The sequence below is a fragment of the Etheostoma spectabile genome, unplaced genomic scaffold, assembly GCF_008692095.1.
Source record: "Etheostoma spectabile isolate EspeVRDwgs_2016 unplaced genomic scaffold, UIUC_Espe_1.0 scaffold00569710, whole genome shotgun sequence".
Lineage (NCBI taxonomy): Eukaryota > Metazoa > Chordata > Actinopteri > Perciformes > Percidae > Etheostoma > Etheostoma spectabile.
In genome coordinates, this window is record NW_022605272.1 from 698 (window position 1) to 16528 (window position 15831).

Consider the following 15831-nt stretch of genomic DNA (forward strand, 5'->3'; position numbering starts at 1 on the left):
ACAGCAGGAGGGTAGACCATAATTTGCACAATGCCTGAGGAACACCAAATGTTTATTGTACAAACTGGTTGAAAATTGGCTAAATGACCAAACGATTAAAAAGCTCCAAAGTCCCAACTCATCATGGCCACTAGCAGACGGGTGAACATCCGCAAACCTGCATGAAGATGACGTTAGCAAGCACTTCTTACATATCCCAGAATCAAGCTGTCCTTACCAGGGACTTGAGCTGTGGTATTCTTTTTCGCTCAAAACGTTGCTAACCTATTGCAATTTGTGGACAAATAAACTTTATTGCTGGTGAGTACAATAAAACAACTCTCCCTCTTGATCCGCTTCCTCTCCCTTGACGGGAAAAATCCACCAGATGACTTGCCATCCAAGCAGGGAGATCAGCACAGAATTTGGGTGCTATCAAGATGATGTAGGTTGGCCATTGTTCTTTAGAGATAGCACCCGCATTGTTATGATGCAAACCTGCATGAAAAAAGCCACAATTCTTTTAAAGACTTGTGCATGTTACTTACATGATACAACAGTGTCTGAAACTGTTTCAGAATTGCCAAAGTGTACAACTCATCCAGGTCATCCAGAACTCAGCCAATTTGCTCATTTGCCTTAATTATTTCTGGACATCTGTTCTTTTTAAACAGTCAAAAAGCAGGCCGTTACTCAGATTGTTTGAGTGTGGTGCTAAAAGGCTAAGCACCGCAGACACTTTAGGGGTACTAAAATTGCCAACCCTACGCCCAAAATAATCTGTATCCACCTTTTGTTTGCACAAATCGGCCATTAACGCAAAAAACAAGTCTCAAGTCTCTATAGCTCTACTTTCCATGTCTTTTGTAGCAAGGCCAAAACATACAGTTGTAAGGTTGTCTGCTCAGTAAGTGCAATATGAGTCACAGGTAACTGATGTGCCTAGCATTAATCTATTTCCTCAACAAAAGCTAACTGGCCACCTAATTAGTCTGCCTTTCTTACAATGTTACCTCGCTCTTGAATTTCAGATAAACTGATAAACCGTGGAAATTCAGATTGGAAATATTACTTTCTTTTTTGAACCATGTGGCATATGGGCATACAGGCATCTGACTTTGGAGCAGAAGATTGAGGGTTCAAGTCCCTTTGTGGTTAGAAACTCCTGTCTACCTCCAGAAACCCAACGGGAGCATGTAGCACCTTGGTTTGGACTCTACAGTCATGCTTTTGCGTCTTTTTGGTGCAAGGTCAACAACATATGCAGTCCTACAAACCATACACAACCAGGTAGCCCATCTAGAACTGGCCCAATTTTTCAAACAGTTAAAAAGCAGGCCGTTAGCTCAGATGATTTGAGTGTGGTGCTCATAATGCTAAGCACCGGCAGACACTTAGGGGTAATAAAATCACCAAACCCTACACTCAAGATCATCTGTTTCCACCTTTTGTTTGCACAAATAGGACATTTGCGCAAGTGAAGATTTCTTGTATCTCAAAGCATATGGGTTGCATACAGATGGAGAGAAGGAGGAGGAGAGAGGTCCTAGTGCATCATGGGAAGTCCACCGGTAGTCTAGGCCTATAGCAGCACAACTGAGGGATGGTTCAGGACTCACCCAAGCCAGCCCTACCTATAGGATTTATCAAAGAGGAGAAGTCTTAAGCCTACTCTTACATGTGGAGATGGTGTTTGCCTCCTGAACCCAAACTGGAACCTGGTTCCACAGGAGAGGAACGCTCTGGCTCCCATTCTACTTTTGGAAAACCTGTTCTTGACTTGCCTTTCCCACATCCCACTTTTCCCGCAAATCTCGGTGGAATGTTTTTAAGTCCAGTATAGGTGAAAAAATCACCTTTCAACTTTCCACATTTAGTTTAAAGTAAGCTTACAGGTTTAAGTCCTTGGCCATTTAGACTGTAACATTGCCACCCTGGTGACTTTCTTCCATGTCTCCATGAACGCCCATATATTTGGGCTGACAGTTGAGAAACCTTCCCTTGTTTAATATGACATGGATGACTGAGAAACTACTATATCACGGCATGTTTAATTTACTATATTATAATTTTTGAGACAGGTCCTACTGAACATTAGTTACATCAGTCAGGATGGCCGCGCGGTCCAAGGTGCTGTGTTCAGATCGCAGTCTCCACTGGAGGCGTGGGTTCAAATCCCACTCTGACAGCTAGTGTATTCATCTAGAACTAATGTCTGAGACATGATATTGGAATTAAGACTTTCAATGTTCTTTACATTTAAGAGAACATGAATGTGCGCAAGAAACGCAATTGCAAGTACAGTGTTTTGTGAGCATTTTATTGTAAACACATGTAAAGTTACCATTGTTTTGTACACAGTAGACATATCTACTGCTGTATTCACTGTTCTGGCCAGTCTTTCAAACCTGTTCTTGACTTGTTTTTCCCACATCCTCTGAACGCTTAGCTAACTAAAGACTTAAGTGGCCTGTATTGTTGCTTTTTCATCTTTGCTGTGATTGTTGTGTACCTCAATAGCATACATGTGGCTATTGTGAAAGAAAACTGTCTATAACCCTGCAACACTTCTAAAGGTTCCATGGTGTTCATGTTAGCACTCTGGACTCTGAATGCAGCAATCTGAGTTCAAATCTCAGTGGAGCCTGTTTTTAAGGTATGTCTGCTTAAGTAAGTGTAATGTCTTGTTTGTGTTGTAGTATGGAACCATTTTCCTGTCTTTATGTATTATGAAACTTATTCCCTGGAAGAAGAGTTACTGTTGCTCAATGGGATTGTTCCTGGTTAAATAAAGGTTAATAAAAACAAAATTCATCTGTAATATGTCCAAACATTCCTCTCTTCATTACCGACATACTGGAAGTCGGCCATGGTTTAATTGGATGCTCTCCAGTTATTGTTGTTTGGTAGATTGACATTATATTTTCTTACTTTGGGGACTTTTCATTCATATTCTTTGTCTGATATTTTCTATTCCCTGTTTGTATTTTCTGTGACTGCATGTGGTTTTAAATCTGTTGGAGTTTCTTCAGACTAAAGCAAAGACACTGATGATGTAATCCAAAAGAAACATAAAGGACAGCAACCTGTTTCCAGAGGACACTAAAGAATACGGAGCAGCAGGAAACAGAGCAGCTCAAATAGCAAACAGCTGATTTATTCATCTGACTCGTAGAATAACGCCAATGATGACTTGTTTTAAATGTCTGGGATGTGGAACAGCTCCATGGTGACTACCTGAAATAAAACAAGGCACATGCTGATTATTGGGGCTTGATTTTGATTTAGGATTTATTCTTCCTGTTGTGTCTCTGTTTAAAACTCCTAATTTAAAGGTAAAGTCAGCGTCCACTAAAGGTTGTGCTGTTGCTGCTGACAGACTCAGATCATTATTCTAAGTGTGTGACAACATTATGGGATGGATCCCTACAGAGATAGACCTTTAGTTAAAGAGGAACATCCTTTTAGTTTAGATCCTTTAGTTTTCCAACCAGACAGAGTGGTGATTGTAGGAACAGTGGAAAGATGAACCAAGACGGCTTTTAATATAATATTTTCTTTTTCTATTGACTATAGTTGTGTTTGTTATTAACAGAAATCAACCTATCAACATCTCCTATTCGTCATAAAGTTCCGACGTTAAGTTTTTTTCACCGCCAGTTCAAAATGGAGCGAACACGGAGGAGGATCCTCCTACCCTAACGGCCGCTCTGCCTGCTCCGTGCCCCCGCTGTCCGGTAATAGTTAAGCAGATAAAAACCTAAAGAACACTCAAAAGCTTCAAGATAAACTTACTTAAGAAGCGTCTTCATTCACGTTCAAGCAAAGGCCTGTTTCCAGCCAGACTATGAGTTGATTCATGAAATCCCTGTTAAATATGTGGTCAGTCCCATATGGTCTAGCGGTTAGGATACCTGGTTTTCAACCAGGTGCCCCAGGTTTTCTCCCGGTATGGGAATCGGTATTTAGCCGGTGAAGGTGTCTGCAGAAAGATCTGTACGACGCTGACATTGGCCTGTATTGAATAGAGCTGTAGTAGGTAATCTAAGTTATATGTTTTTCATGATCGTACTTTTTGTTTTTGAATGGTAGATGAACAACTGTGCTCGAATTTCTAATCAAAAAACATGAACTTTCCCATTTTGACAAACTGTTTTGATCCCTTGAGGTATTTCATTGAAGTCTTTGGTCTTGGACAGTTACCTTGCAATCTAAAACTGTAAATCCTATTGTCTCTGGAACAATAGTTGGCAGTTGGAGGAGTAATGGCTCTTTACAGTGAATATGCAAAGAAGATGTTCACATATTCAGCCCAGGTAAATGCTCAGCCCATATTCACACAGACCTAAACCTACTTATTAGTTACAATATTCTAAAATCAACAATGCCAGAGAAAAATGACAAAGAGTGATAACGTTTTTTAGAATGTAAGGATTGGCTTTTTCCCTTGCAAACGTTTTGTTCCAATAACATTGACAAGCATACCGTTAGTTACGTTCCTTGTGTTTGTCAGATCTGGGGAAGTGATACTTGCAAGTAGTGTGGCCGAGTGGTCTAGGGTGCTGGATTAAGGCTCCAGTCTCTCTGGAGGCGTGGGTTCAAATCCCACCACTGTCAACTGCTGAATGTTACATACATTGGTACACTCCTTGCTGAGGATTGGCTGAACTTGACTTTCCAGCACCTTGGAGTAGAGTTTACCAAGGAGCCTGAGCATAGTGATACTCCTGTAATGGGCAGATGCCATTCTTCTTGAAGAGGGGAGCAACCACCCTGGTCTGCCACTCCTTAGGCACTGCCACAGACCTCCACGCAATGTTAAAGAGGTATGTCAACCAAGACAGCCTCTCCTTACAGTATTCTCAACGAATTTAATCAATCCCTGGGGCTTGCCACTGTGGAGTTCTTAAACAGTAAAACCAAGGATATTTTTACTACTGTAAAACTAAGTTACAGTAAGGGTCTTATACTGTAAAAAAACATGTACAGTTATGATACTGTAATCAGGAAGTTACAGCACGTTGCCAGTAAGTTAACGCAAATTTACAAAAAAAGTCTAACAGTGTTCAGACAAACATCATTGACTTTCTTTCTTGTAAAAAACACAACTTCCTGGACTTTCTTTACAACATAGTCTGTACATGTCCCTTGCTTCCAAATTCCCATTTTCATGGGCTGAATCTCAACTAGCACTGACTCTGCAGAGAGAGCCAATCAGAGCTGATCAGCAACAGCTGTGCTACCTGCATGATGGGTTTTAACCTGGCATGTAGCACAGGAACCATTTTCTCTTGGTGACTGGAGTGATGGCAGCTGTTGGGTCTTTGTTGTTTGTGCGCTGACTGTTTGGATTAACAAAGGTTGTACATTTCTTCTGTGTTGAAGCTTGTATTCACAATATGTAGTGAGTATAGCGAATGTAAAGAGTAGGGTAAATTACTCAATTACTGAAATGAAATTTAGCAAGTTCATGATATGTGGCGTCAAACAGCAGAAACATTGATTAACAGCAGTTGTATTGTCCTTAGGCTTGAGTTTGCCAGTTGGTGGCACAACATGAAAGACATGATGATGAGCTGCAGAGGAGAATGATTAGAGGTAAGACCGTTAGTGACAGAATCTTTCAAGAGCTACTTACGGATACTAACTGAATTTATTTTGTACTACAGATGTGTCTCCCAATGATATCTCCATGAAGAGGGCCTTTGCACTTCTCCAGTCAATGGAGTCCATGTTGATCCAAGCTGCTAAAAAAGGTGAGCAGGGTCTATGAAACCATATTGGGAAAATGCTTCAATTGTGTTTACAGCTGAGGTTCTTTGTGGCACAATGTAGTAAATTAAGGTAAGTTGTCTGGCTTTTGGAACGGGGATTCCAACCCATGTTTAATTTAAGCTATTTTGACCATACAATGTGGGTATAAAGCTGGCTTCTCAAATTATTCAGACATTTATTAGTCAGTCAGCCAACTTAAGCTAAGGTAGCTCTGTAGAGATTGTGGAATTTCCCAACCAGTAAATGATGCAGCACATGAACACAACTGCTGTGCTAACTTAATCTCAATACAGATTCTGTAATGATGTAAACAAACTCCACTGGCCTAATTACCAATAAATGTTTTGGAGGTATCAAGTCTTAAAGGAAGTCTTAATACTTTACTTTTTAATCAAAAACAAAGAAGCTTAATGGTAAATTATTTACAGTATTAATGTCAAGGGTAGTTGGGAATAACGATTTCTACGTATTTTTCAGCACAACTGGAAACCAATGAAGTAGAAGCTGAGGCAGCTTTCAAAACTACTGCAGATGTTCAATTGCCCCTGAACGGACCCAAACCGCTGGGCGACCAGGCTGCCAACCAGACGCTGGGCGACCAGGCTGCCAACCAGACGCTGGGCGACCAGGCTGCCAACCAGACGCTGGGCGACCAGGCTGCCAACCAGACGCTGGGCGACCAGGCTGCCAACCAGACGCTCTGCGACCAGGCTGCCAACCAGACGCTGGGCGACCAGGCTGCCAACCAGACGCTGGGCGACCAGGCTGCCAACCAGACGCTGGGCGACCAGGCTGCCAACCAGACGCTGGGCGACCAGGCTGCCAACCAGACGCTGGGCGACCAGGCTGCCAACCAGACGCTGGGCGACCAGGCTGCCAACCAGACGCTGGCGACCAGGCTGCCAACCAGACGCTGGGCGACCAGGCTGCCAACCAGACGCTGGGCGACCAGGCTGCCAAACCAGACGCTGGGCGACCAGGCTGCCAACCAGACGCTGGGGCGCCAGGCTGCCAACCAGACGCTGGGCGACCAGGCTGCCAACCAGACGCTGGGCGACCAGGCTGCCAACCAGACGCTGGGCGACCAGGCTGCCAACCAGACGCTGGGCGACCAGGCTGCCAACCAGACGCTGGGCGACCAGGCGGCCAACCAGACGCTGGGCGACCAGGCTGCCAACCAGACGCTGGGCGACCAGGCTGCCAACCAGACGCTGGGCGACCAGGCTGCCAACCAGACGCTGGGCGACCAGGCTGCCAACCAGACGCTGGGCGACCAGGCTGCCAACCAGACGCTGGGCGACCAGGCTGCCAACCAGACGCTGGGCGAACAGGCTGCCAACCAGACGCTGGGCGACCAGGCTGCCAACCAGACGCTGGCGACCAGGCTGCCAACCAGACGCTGGCGACCAGGCTGCCAACCAGACGCTGGGCGACCAGGCTGCCAACCAGACGCTGGGCGACCAGGCTGCCAACCCGACGCTTGGCGACCAGGCTGCGCCAACCAGAGACCTGGGCGACCAGGCTGCCAACCAGACGCGGGCGACCAGGCTGCCAACCAACGCTGGGCGACCAGCTGCCAACCAGACGCTGTCGACCAGGCTGCCACCAGACGCGCCTTTGACATTTTCTGCATGTACCTACTTATATCTGTGGTGATATTAACTGAACTGATTTTACCATACTTCTCTGATAAATTGTAAGCTATGAATGATTTAATCTGCCAGGAAGCACAACGGTTTCTTTTTGCCATTACTTTATGCATGCCTCCAAACTAAAACAATTGCACAAAAGGTGATCACTTAGGGATCAACACTTCAAATTTTACATGTTAAGTTTCTTTATCAGAAATGAATTTCTATTAACCAAAAAACGGTTTAAAATTTTATTATTTATGAATTTTAGGGTTTTAAAATACATAGTGTTTGTTTTTTCCTAGGTCAATTTTTGACCTGTTGGTCCAATGGAACACTATTGTGCTTTATAGCAGATGAGCACATGTAAAGACCCACTAAAACACCTGCACACATACACGGGCCCCCACAAACACACAATAATACAAACCAGCTGCAAACTACCTCATGTAATGGTAACATTGTGCTTTCCACACATGGAAATGCACACAGTACCAGAGACCTGCAAAAGATCACATTGTGCTCTCCTAAATAAACCTGCGCACACACACCTGGGAATATTTAATATTGTACTTTTCAACAGATGGAGACATCAGTCCCAGATTATTTTTTTTGTCTTTTTGCGATTATTGCAGTCCAAAATGCCAGATTTTTGCGGGAGCTTTTGTAAAGCTTTGTCTTGCAATAAAAGTTGCAATGTCTTTGTTTTTTTAAATGTTTAAAAATAACTGGAGGAAATAAAATTACTCTAGGCTAAATTTTGTACTAATCTTCTAGAAAAAGGCTTAGGATGCTGCAAATGTGTAATATGAAACTGGCTGGAGGATTTAAGACTATTTGTTGAATTAATCGAATTTGAACATGTGTCTGTGGCTTGTTTATCTTACATTGTTAATTCCTCACCTGGCCTCGGACACATTCCTATGGTTTGATAAGTATTTGACTTTGACGCATCACTGCACTTATTATGATTGTAGCTGTTCTCAGTTTAGGTCATCCTGTACGATACGTCTCCAGTTTTTCCTGCATCCCCCATGTGTGTCCTACTGAGACAAAGACTGGCACGTGGGACTGCTCGGATTAGTTGAAGTCAGGGGAGACTCTGGTTATGGTCAAATTTACGGAAAAGTTGCAGTGATTGGTCAAAATTGGGGTTCGCACCAAAGTCACGGTGATTGGTTGAATTTGTGTGATTGTACCATTACGACATTGCGAAATGCTGGAGGGACTGACACACACAGTTGTGTGTTCAGAATAATATGAATAAAACATGAATAATTCTCAAAATCATCCTTAGAATAGCTTTTAATTCCATAACATAAATACACTGGGAACGCTGCACATTCAATTCCAATCACACTTACGTTATGACCTCAATAGTGTAGTGTGTGAGTGTGTGTGAGTGAGAATGTATGTGTGTATATATGTTTCTGTGTGTGTGTACGTGAGAATGTATGTGGGTGTGATTGTGTGTGTGTGAGTGAGAGTGTGTGAGTGTGTGTAACATGGTCGCCAGGAAGTCCTCCTGGTGTTCTAACACTGTCGAGATAAGCCTCTTTAAACCATATTATTCTGCTTTTTAAATACAATTTAAAAAATACAATGTTCAGTGCAAATCTTGTAACACAGACTGAAAATAAAGGATAAGAGATACATTTGTGGTGACTTCCAGTACCTATGAGATAACAAACATTGTTCATGGAGGTACATCTGCAATTTGATAGTCTGTGATGTGTCATTGGATTGCTACCACTCTTAAAGCATGCCTTTTGCTGTCAGAAGGATTTCAACCTGCGCGGGGAGCCCCCAATGGATTTCTAGTCCATCACCTTAGCCACTCGGCCACAATAATCTGAAAAGCAGTGCCATACCTGTTTGGACAAATGTTCATAAACTTTTCAATTGGTTAGTAGTAGTTACCAGACACGGGCAAAATGGAAATTGTAGTGCACTGTCTGTGTCTGTGGATCCATGTAGAATCAGCTTAATTGATATGCTCCCTTTTTGGTTGGATAAAACACAACAATAAACAGTTAAAAAATAAAAACAGATAAAACACAAGAATAAACAGTTAAAAAATAAAAACAGCTAAAACACAAGAATAAAAAGTTACAGGGCAGTATACAAAATTAAACATTAAAGAAATGAATAACCATTTAAGAAAGGCAACATCAAGAAGAATGTTCTTCAGCCTTGATTTAAAAGTTATTGAAGATGAAAGCATAGCCAAGTCTTTCCAAATCCTGTTGACACATACGTCCTTAACCCTTGATATTTCTTAAGGGGATAATAGGCTGACTTTGTAATTGTCTTAATGTGGCTGTTAAAATTTAAGTCAACGACTTCACCAAGATTTCTGGCTTTGCAATCTCTGCAAAAAAATTAACTTTTGGAAATTGATCTTAATGCCTAATTTAATAAAAAGGAAAAAGAAAAGACAACATTTAAGGACACCAGATGTCTTGTCTAGCGATGGTGGTATAGTGGTGAGCATAGCTGCCTTCCAAGCAGCTGACCTGGGTTCGATTCCCAGCCATCGCAGTAGTTTTCATTGTGTGGTTACTTGCTTTATTTGTCAAGAAGTAACCAGCAAGGTTACTTGCCCAACCCGATTTGATCAAATATTAGACATTTGTGCAAACAGGTATGAGTATTCTTCAGGTTGTTGTGGCCGAGTGGTTAAGGCGATGGACTAGAAATCCATTGGGGTCTCCCCACGCAGGTCCGAATCCTGCCAATGACGAAAGGTTTTCTTCCAGAATAATGGCAAACCAATGACACATCACAGTAACCCTATTTTCACTTGTGCCTTCATGGACATTGTTGTGTTACTTCATAGGTACTGGAAGCCAACTTTCTCCACCATTTCTTATCTGTCTGTGTTTCAAGATTTGCAGTGAGCGTTGTATTGTCCAGCAGAAAGGGAACAGGTGTGGGAACTTTTTGACTATGATTTATATCGTAGCAGTGCAATCATTTTGCCCAGGTTTAATTTCCAGCTACCGTAGTTGCATTTACAGGCTGGTAGCGCCTTTCTGCTTGTTTCTTTAAGCTAACTATTTTAGCTTTAGCCTGGCTGGTAGCAGCTTTCTGCTTGTTTCTTTAAGCTAACTATATTAGCTTTAGCCTGACTGGTTGCAGCTTTCTGCGGTGGGAAATGGCCGGGAGACGTTGTGATTATGTTGCATTAATCAGGGGGTTTAGTTTGTATTTGAGGAGAACATAAAACCCCAACTACTGTAGCGTCACTCACTACCATCAAATACTATGACATCACTGTGTCAGAGGCAGCTGTTGCCAACGGTAGGCTACTTTTCTACACACGGAGAGCCTCACTTCCATACCAAACCCCGTCGGACTAACGTCACATCCACACGTTGCCCACATGGCTACCTGTCTTAAAGGGGAACGGTCGGATGGAATAATCAAGTAAAGAGAAACGGTGAAAGGTTACTTTTCTATCAAGCAGCAAAAAAGTATTAACGTCAACATCGTAACGTCCTGCAATGTGACTTTCGCGCATGCGCACATCGCGATGTCAATGCTAAAACACAATATTGTTCAGCCCTAACTGACGGTATGCTTCAGTAAGCTAGTTTATCACTTTTATCTTGGGTAATACCACATGTAAGTATATCTTAGTTTATTTAGAATCCCAACATAGGTTATACTACGTACACTGTATAACAATACATTACATGTTTCTTTATTTCATCTTACATTTTTGCTAGCCTGTTGTGTAGTTATATTTTTTTTACAATTATCTTTGTTTAATATCTGTGACTCATTACTATCTAAGTAACTGGTCATTGTGTTTTCTCCCAGTTTCACCCTTGTTACTCAAATAAACGTGCTACAAGGATCCCGGTCGCCAGTGCTTGATGGTGGAAGGTGTTTAGCTGCTGGTCAGATTGCACAGCGTTACTACGTGAAAGACAAGACATATTTCATGGTAAGTATTTCCAGGTAATCTCTGCACCTCTAATCTCTGCACCTCTGTTATTCTAATATTACCATGTAACAAAATTGAAACAGGCAGTTTTGCATTTTCCACCACTGATTCATGGTTTTTATTTCAGAAACTGCCGGAAGCATTTCCAAGTAATCACTACAGCTCTGTTTTTGTATTATTACCATGTAATTAAATCGAAACAGGCAGTTTTGCATTTTGCACCACTGCCTTCTAAATCTCTAGCCATGCGCCATTTCTTGCCTAAAACAATATAACCAACAATATGTTAAATTAAATTTCATAGATGTAACTCCCTGATGGTCTAATGGCTAGGATTCGGCGCCCTCACCGCCACGGCCGGGGTTCAATTCCCGGTCAGGGAATGGTCAGGACTTGACAGATACAGATTTAAAAGAGCAAGTTTTTGGTTGATTTGTCAAATTCTTCCTCATTAGTTTAACGTTTTAAAGAGTACCATTTCCTTTAAATCAGACCCCGACAGAGGATGTATCCTTTTGTCATCATTGATGGGTCATAAACACTTCATCTGCCTCCATCTCAATAACAATTCTTTTCATTTTTTTCAAGCAGTAACTAAACCCCTAACCAACATTTTTAACTGAAAACCAATGTATGTGAGTGTCAAGTAATGTTATTGTTGTATTCAGGTCCAAATTTTGACATTTTAGCGCAATGCAAAGGTGCATAAAAGATTTTTTTTCTACATACCTGGAGCGATGCAAAGCAGGGGTGGCCAACTAGTCAAGGAACAGCAAGAGACTTGGTATTTAAGACTACAAACTGACTATGTGACAGATGTGTAATCTGTCATGTCCTGCCTTCTGAAGCTCTAGCCAGGCGCCATTCCTCGCCTAAAACAATATGAGTCATTCCAGTAAGTGAAAAAAAAACTCACATCTACAAAGATAAATTTGAAAGATGTGATTCCCTGATGGTCTAGTGGCTAGGATTCGGCGCTCTCACCGCCGTGGCCCGGGTTCAATTCCCGGTCAGGGAAGGGTCAGGACTTGAGAGATTTAGGTGTGATGTTTGAAAGAATAATTTCCTGGACTTGATTTTTATTTGTCAAATTCTTCCTCATTAGTTTAAATGAACTGAGAACATCAGTTAAATGACTTACAGTTCTCAAAGACACACACAATCTCAACTGGTTATCCTTTAGACAGCTAGTCTCTTTTTCTTTTCTCTCACTTTTTGTCTCTGTCTGGCCTTATGTATTTGCTTGGATTACATCAAGTGACCTGCATACCAATGACCGTAAAGATTAATATGTACAGTACATGGTTTTCAGAACTGTACCTTCAGAGAAAGGTAAGGCCACTAGGGTTATCTTTGGGCTGCTCTATATTCACCTGCAGAATGATAAACCCTAGAGTTGGCTTACTCCAGATTATTTAAGCAACAAACGTCCCTGGGTGGACTTGAACCACCATCCTTTCGGTTAACAGCCGACTGCGCTGACCTATTGCGCCACAGAGACTGCATATGTCTGATGTTTTTTTTATTTCTGATTCTGATGTAGAGATGGACAAACGACTCAAAAGCATAATACTTCTTGCCATGACATAACAAGAAACAGTAAAAAAAGAGGTCGGCGAGATAGAGTTCAAGACCCTTTTTTCAGGACACTCAAACTTTGTCGCTCAATATGGCAGGAATTCTATGCATCCAGGGCCAAGTGTTTTACCATTTCATCCACTACGGGTCCCTAAGGAACTTTACATGTGTTGACAATAAAGATGCTCACAAAACACTGCACTTGGAATTGCGTTTCTCATGCACATTCATGTCCTCTTAATACAAGAACTGCTAAGTTCTTTATTCCCCATATCAACTCTTAGACATTAGTTCCAAATGAAAATACTAGTTGTCAGAAGTGGGATTTGAACCCACGCCTCCAGTGGAGACTGCGACCTGAACGCAGCGCCTTGGACCGCTCGGCCATCCTGACTGATCCAACAGATCTTCAGTAGGACCTGTCTCAAAAATGATTATATAGTAAATTAAATGACATGTCTGACGGGGCGCTACCTATACCATCCAAAGACCGAGACTGCAGAAATATGTTCAATGCCTGTATATGTTTAATGTATTCATATTTTCGTTATTTTCACAATGTTTATTCTTCTCATCGGGTAGGATTGCATTTTTCTTAGGCGGCATATTCCCCTGGGCCTGGTGGTATCTGGCTGCACCAGAGCACCTGGGATGTCAGGCTTTAAATCCCCACCTCTGAAAAGTGCCGCTTCTTAGCCGGATTATGTCTGGCCATGTCATAAATAATAGAGGCGAGGCCTCAAAACTGAGAATATATTGGGGTGTGATATTTAAATTACAATCGTTTCTAGCCGCTGCATTTATCAATTTACGATCATTCTTACGCTTTGATTGGTGTGAGAGGAACGTTTCATGAATCTCACGTGAAGCCTGTCGTACGTTAGGTTAATAAATGAGGGCCATTAGCTCTAAGGATGTGCTTCAATACATAACTGAAGTGGACCCACTAATGAGTAGCACAATGGTGCAATCTGTTTACCTTGTCATAAGCTAAAGCCTTTTCCCAAGCTAAAAGAAAACAAGGCACTCTTCTGCAAAAGCACAGCTGGGAGTGCTTGAGAGTCCTTTGAGGTGCAGCGTGATTAGGCTGAGATGCTTCGGGTGTGTTAAGGTGTGAGCCCAAATAGTCGTTGAACGACAAAGACAAGACAGCAACCAGGTGATAGAACCGGGGTATTGATGTCCCATCCATGCAACCGATGGATATGATCAAAACAGCCAATCCACATCACTGGAAAGTCAGCATTGCTACAGGATCCTGACAGGGTAGTGGATGTCAATTTTTTAAGATGCATGAACTGACTTGCCACTTTTCATGGGCTGTCAACAACTTTTCCAGCAGGTATAACATGATTCATTTCACCATGTAAATCAGAGTTAGCAGAGTATGGTTTCAATCCATCGACCTCTGGGTCAGAGGCCCAGGACGCTTCCATTGTGCCAATCTGCTGAAATTCACCTCAGATGGGACTTGAACCCACAATCCCTGGCTTAGGAGGCCAGTGCCTTATCCATTAGGCCACTGGGGTTTTTCATCCACAAACCATCCCCATCACCAGTTCAGGAGAAATACATATACAGTTCTGGAGACGTAATGAAACAGTAACCTTGACCTTTGACCTCCAAAATCGAAATCAGTTCATCCGCGACTCCTAGTGGTTATGTATGCCAAATTTAAAGTGCTTCCCTCTAGGCGTCCAGAGATATTGCATTCACAAGAATCGGATGGCCAGACATGAGGAAACAGTCACCTTGACATTGAACCTTTGACCTCCAAAATCTCATCAATTGATTTGCGAGTTCAGATGAATGTTTTTGCAAACTTTGAAGGAACACAAACATGGGCGTTGTGATAAGATGGTGCTGTCTATCGTTGTTTCTGAGATCAACAATACCTTCCGAAGTTGAATAGCTATTGCATACCCGGTAATATTAGAGAAGAGCTCTCGTTGGCACTGCAGGCGGACAATTTAGAAAATTAAGTTACTTTAAACTTTAAACTGTTACATCTCCTCTGAATCACCATCTGCAAATTTCCCGGTCAGGGAATGGTCAGGACTTGAGAGATTTAGGTGTGATGTTTGAAAGAATAAGTTCCTGGACTTGATTTTGATTTGTCAAATTCTTCCTCATAGTTTAAATGAACTGAGAACATCAGTTAAATGACTTACAGTTCTCAAAGACACACACAATCTCAACTGGTTATCCTTTAGACAGCTAGTCTCTTTTTCTTTTCTCTCACTTTTTGTCTCTGTCTGGCCTTATGTATTTGCTTGTATTACATCACATGACCTGCATACCAATGACCGTAAAGATTAATATGTACAGTACATGGTTTTCAGAACTGTACCTTCAGATAAAGGTAAGGCCACTCGGGTTATCTTTGGGCTGCTCTATATTCACCTGCAGAATGATAAACCCTAGAGTTGGCTTACTCCAGGTTATTTAAGCAACAAACGTCCCTGGGTGGACTTGAACCACCATCCTTTCGGTTAACAGCCGACTGCGCTGACCTATTGCAAACAAGGTGAGGGCCATGTGGGGCCTCTGAGCATCATTTATAGACTAATTAATTATTCTCGAGTCAAATTTTTATTGGAAAACACATACTTACATGACCATAGAATATTTTTAGTTTTCTCCTTTTAAGTAATGCATATTAGTATCTCCATACTTCCAGCCAACAATCTCCTATATTACTGACACATTTCATCTCTCCTCCATCTGTACAGGCTTAGCAATATACTTAAAATATAAAAGTAAAAGTAGCCTTATGAATGACAAAGCTCCCTGGACCAGACAGATGTTACTAGAGAGCACACTGAGAAACTACAGTGGACATGGAGAAAAGACTCTTTATTCTTTATTCTTTATATGCCATTGCCTACATTTTAAATGGCTGTCTGCCAATAGTCC

General features: G+C 42.1%; 5 non-coding genes across 5 annotated transcripts; 2 read left to right on the forward strand and 3 right to left on the reverse strand.

The window, feature by feature from the left end:
• The first annotated feature begins 9854 nt into the window (after positions 1-9854).
• trnag-ucc (transfer RNA glycine (anticodon UCC)) lies at positions 9855-9926 on the forward strand. The gene has a single exon. It is a non-coding gene; the product is annotated as a tRNA-Gly (tRNA).
• A 2357-nt stretch (positions 9927-12283) lies between these two features.
• trnae-cuc (transfer RNA glutamic acid (anticodon CUC)) lies at positions 12284-12355 on the forward strand. The gene has a single exon. It is a non-coding gene; the product is annotated as a tRNA-Glu (tRNA).
• Positions 12356-12764: 409 nt separating this feature from the next.
• Positions 12765-12838, reverse strand: trnan-guu (transfer RNA asparagine (anticodon GUU)). Its single transcript has one exon. It is a non-coding gene; the product is annotated as a tRNA-Asn (tRNA).
• A 388-nt stretch (positions 12839-13226) lies between these two features.
• Positions 13227-13309, reverse strand: trnal-cag (transfer RNA leucine (anticodon CAG)). The gene has a single exon. It is a non-coding gene; the product is annotated as a tRNA-Leu (tRNA).
• Positions 13310-14371: 1062 nt separating this feature from the next.
• trnar-ccu (transfer RNA arginine (anticodon CCU)) lies at positions 14372-14444 on the reverse strand. The gene has a single exon. It is a non-coding gene; the product is annotated as a tRNA-Arg (tRNA).
• Positions 14445-15831: the final 1387 nt, after the last annotated feature.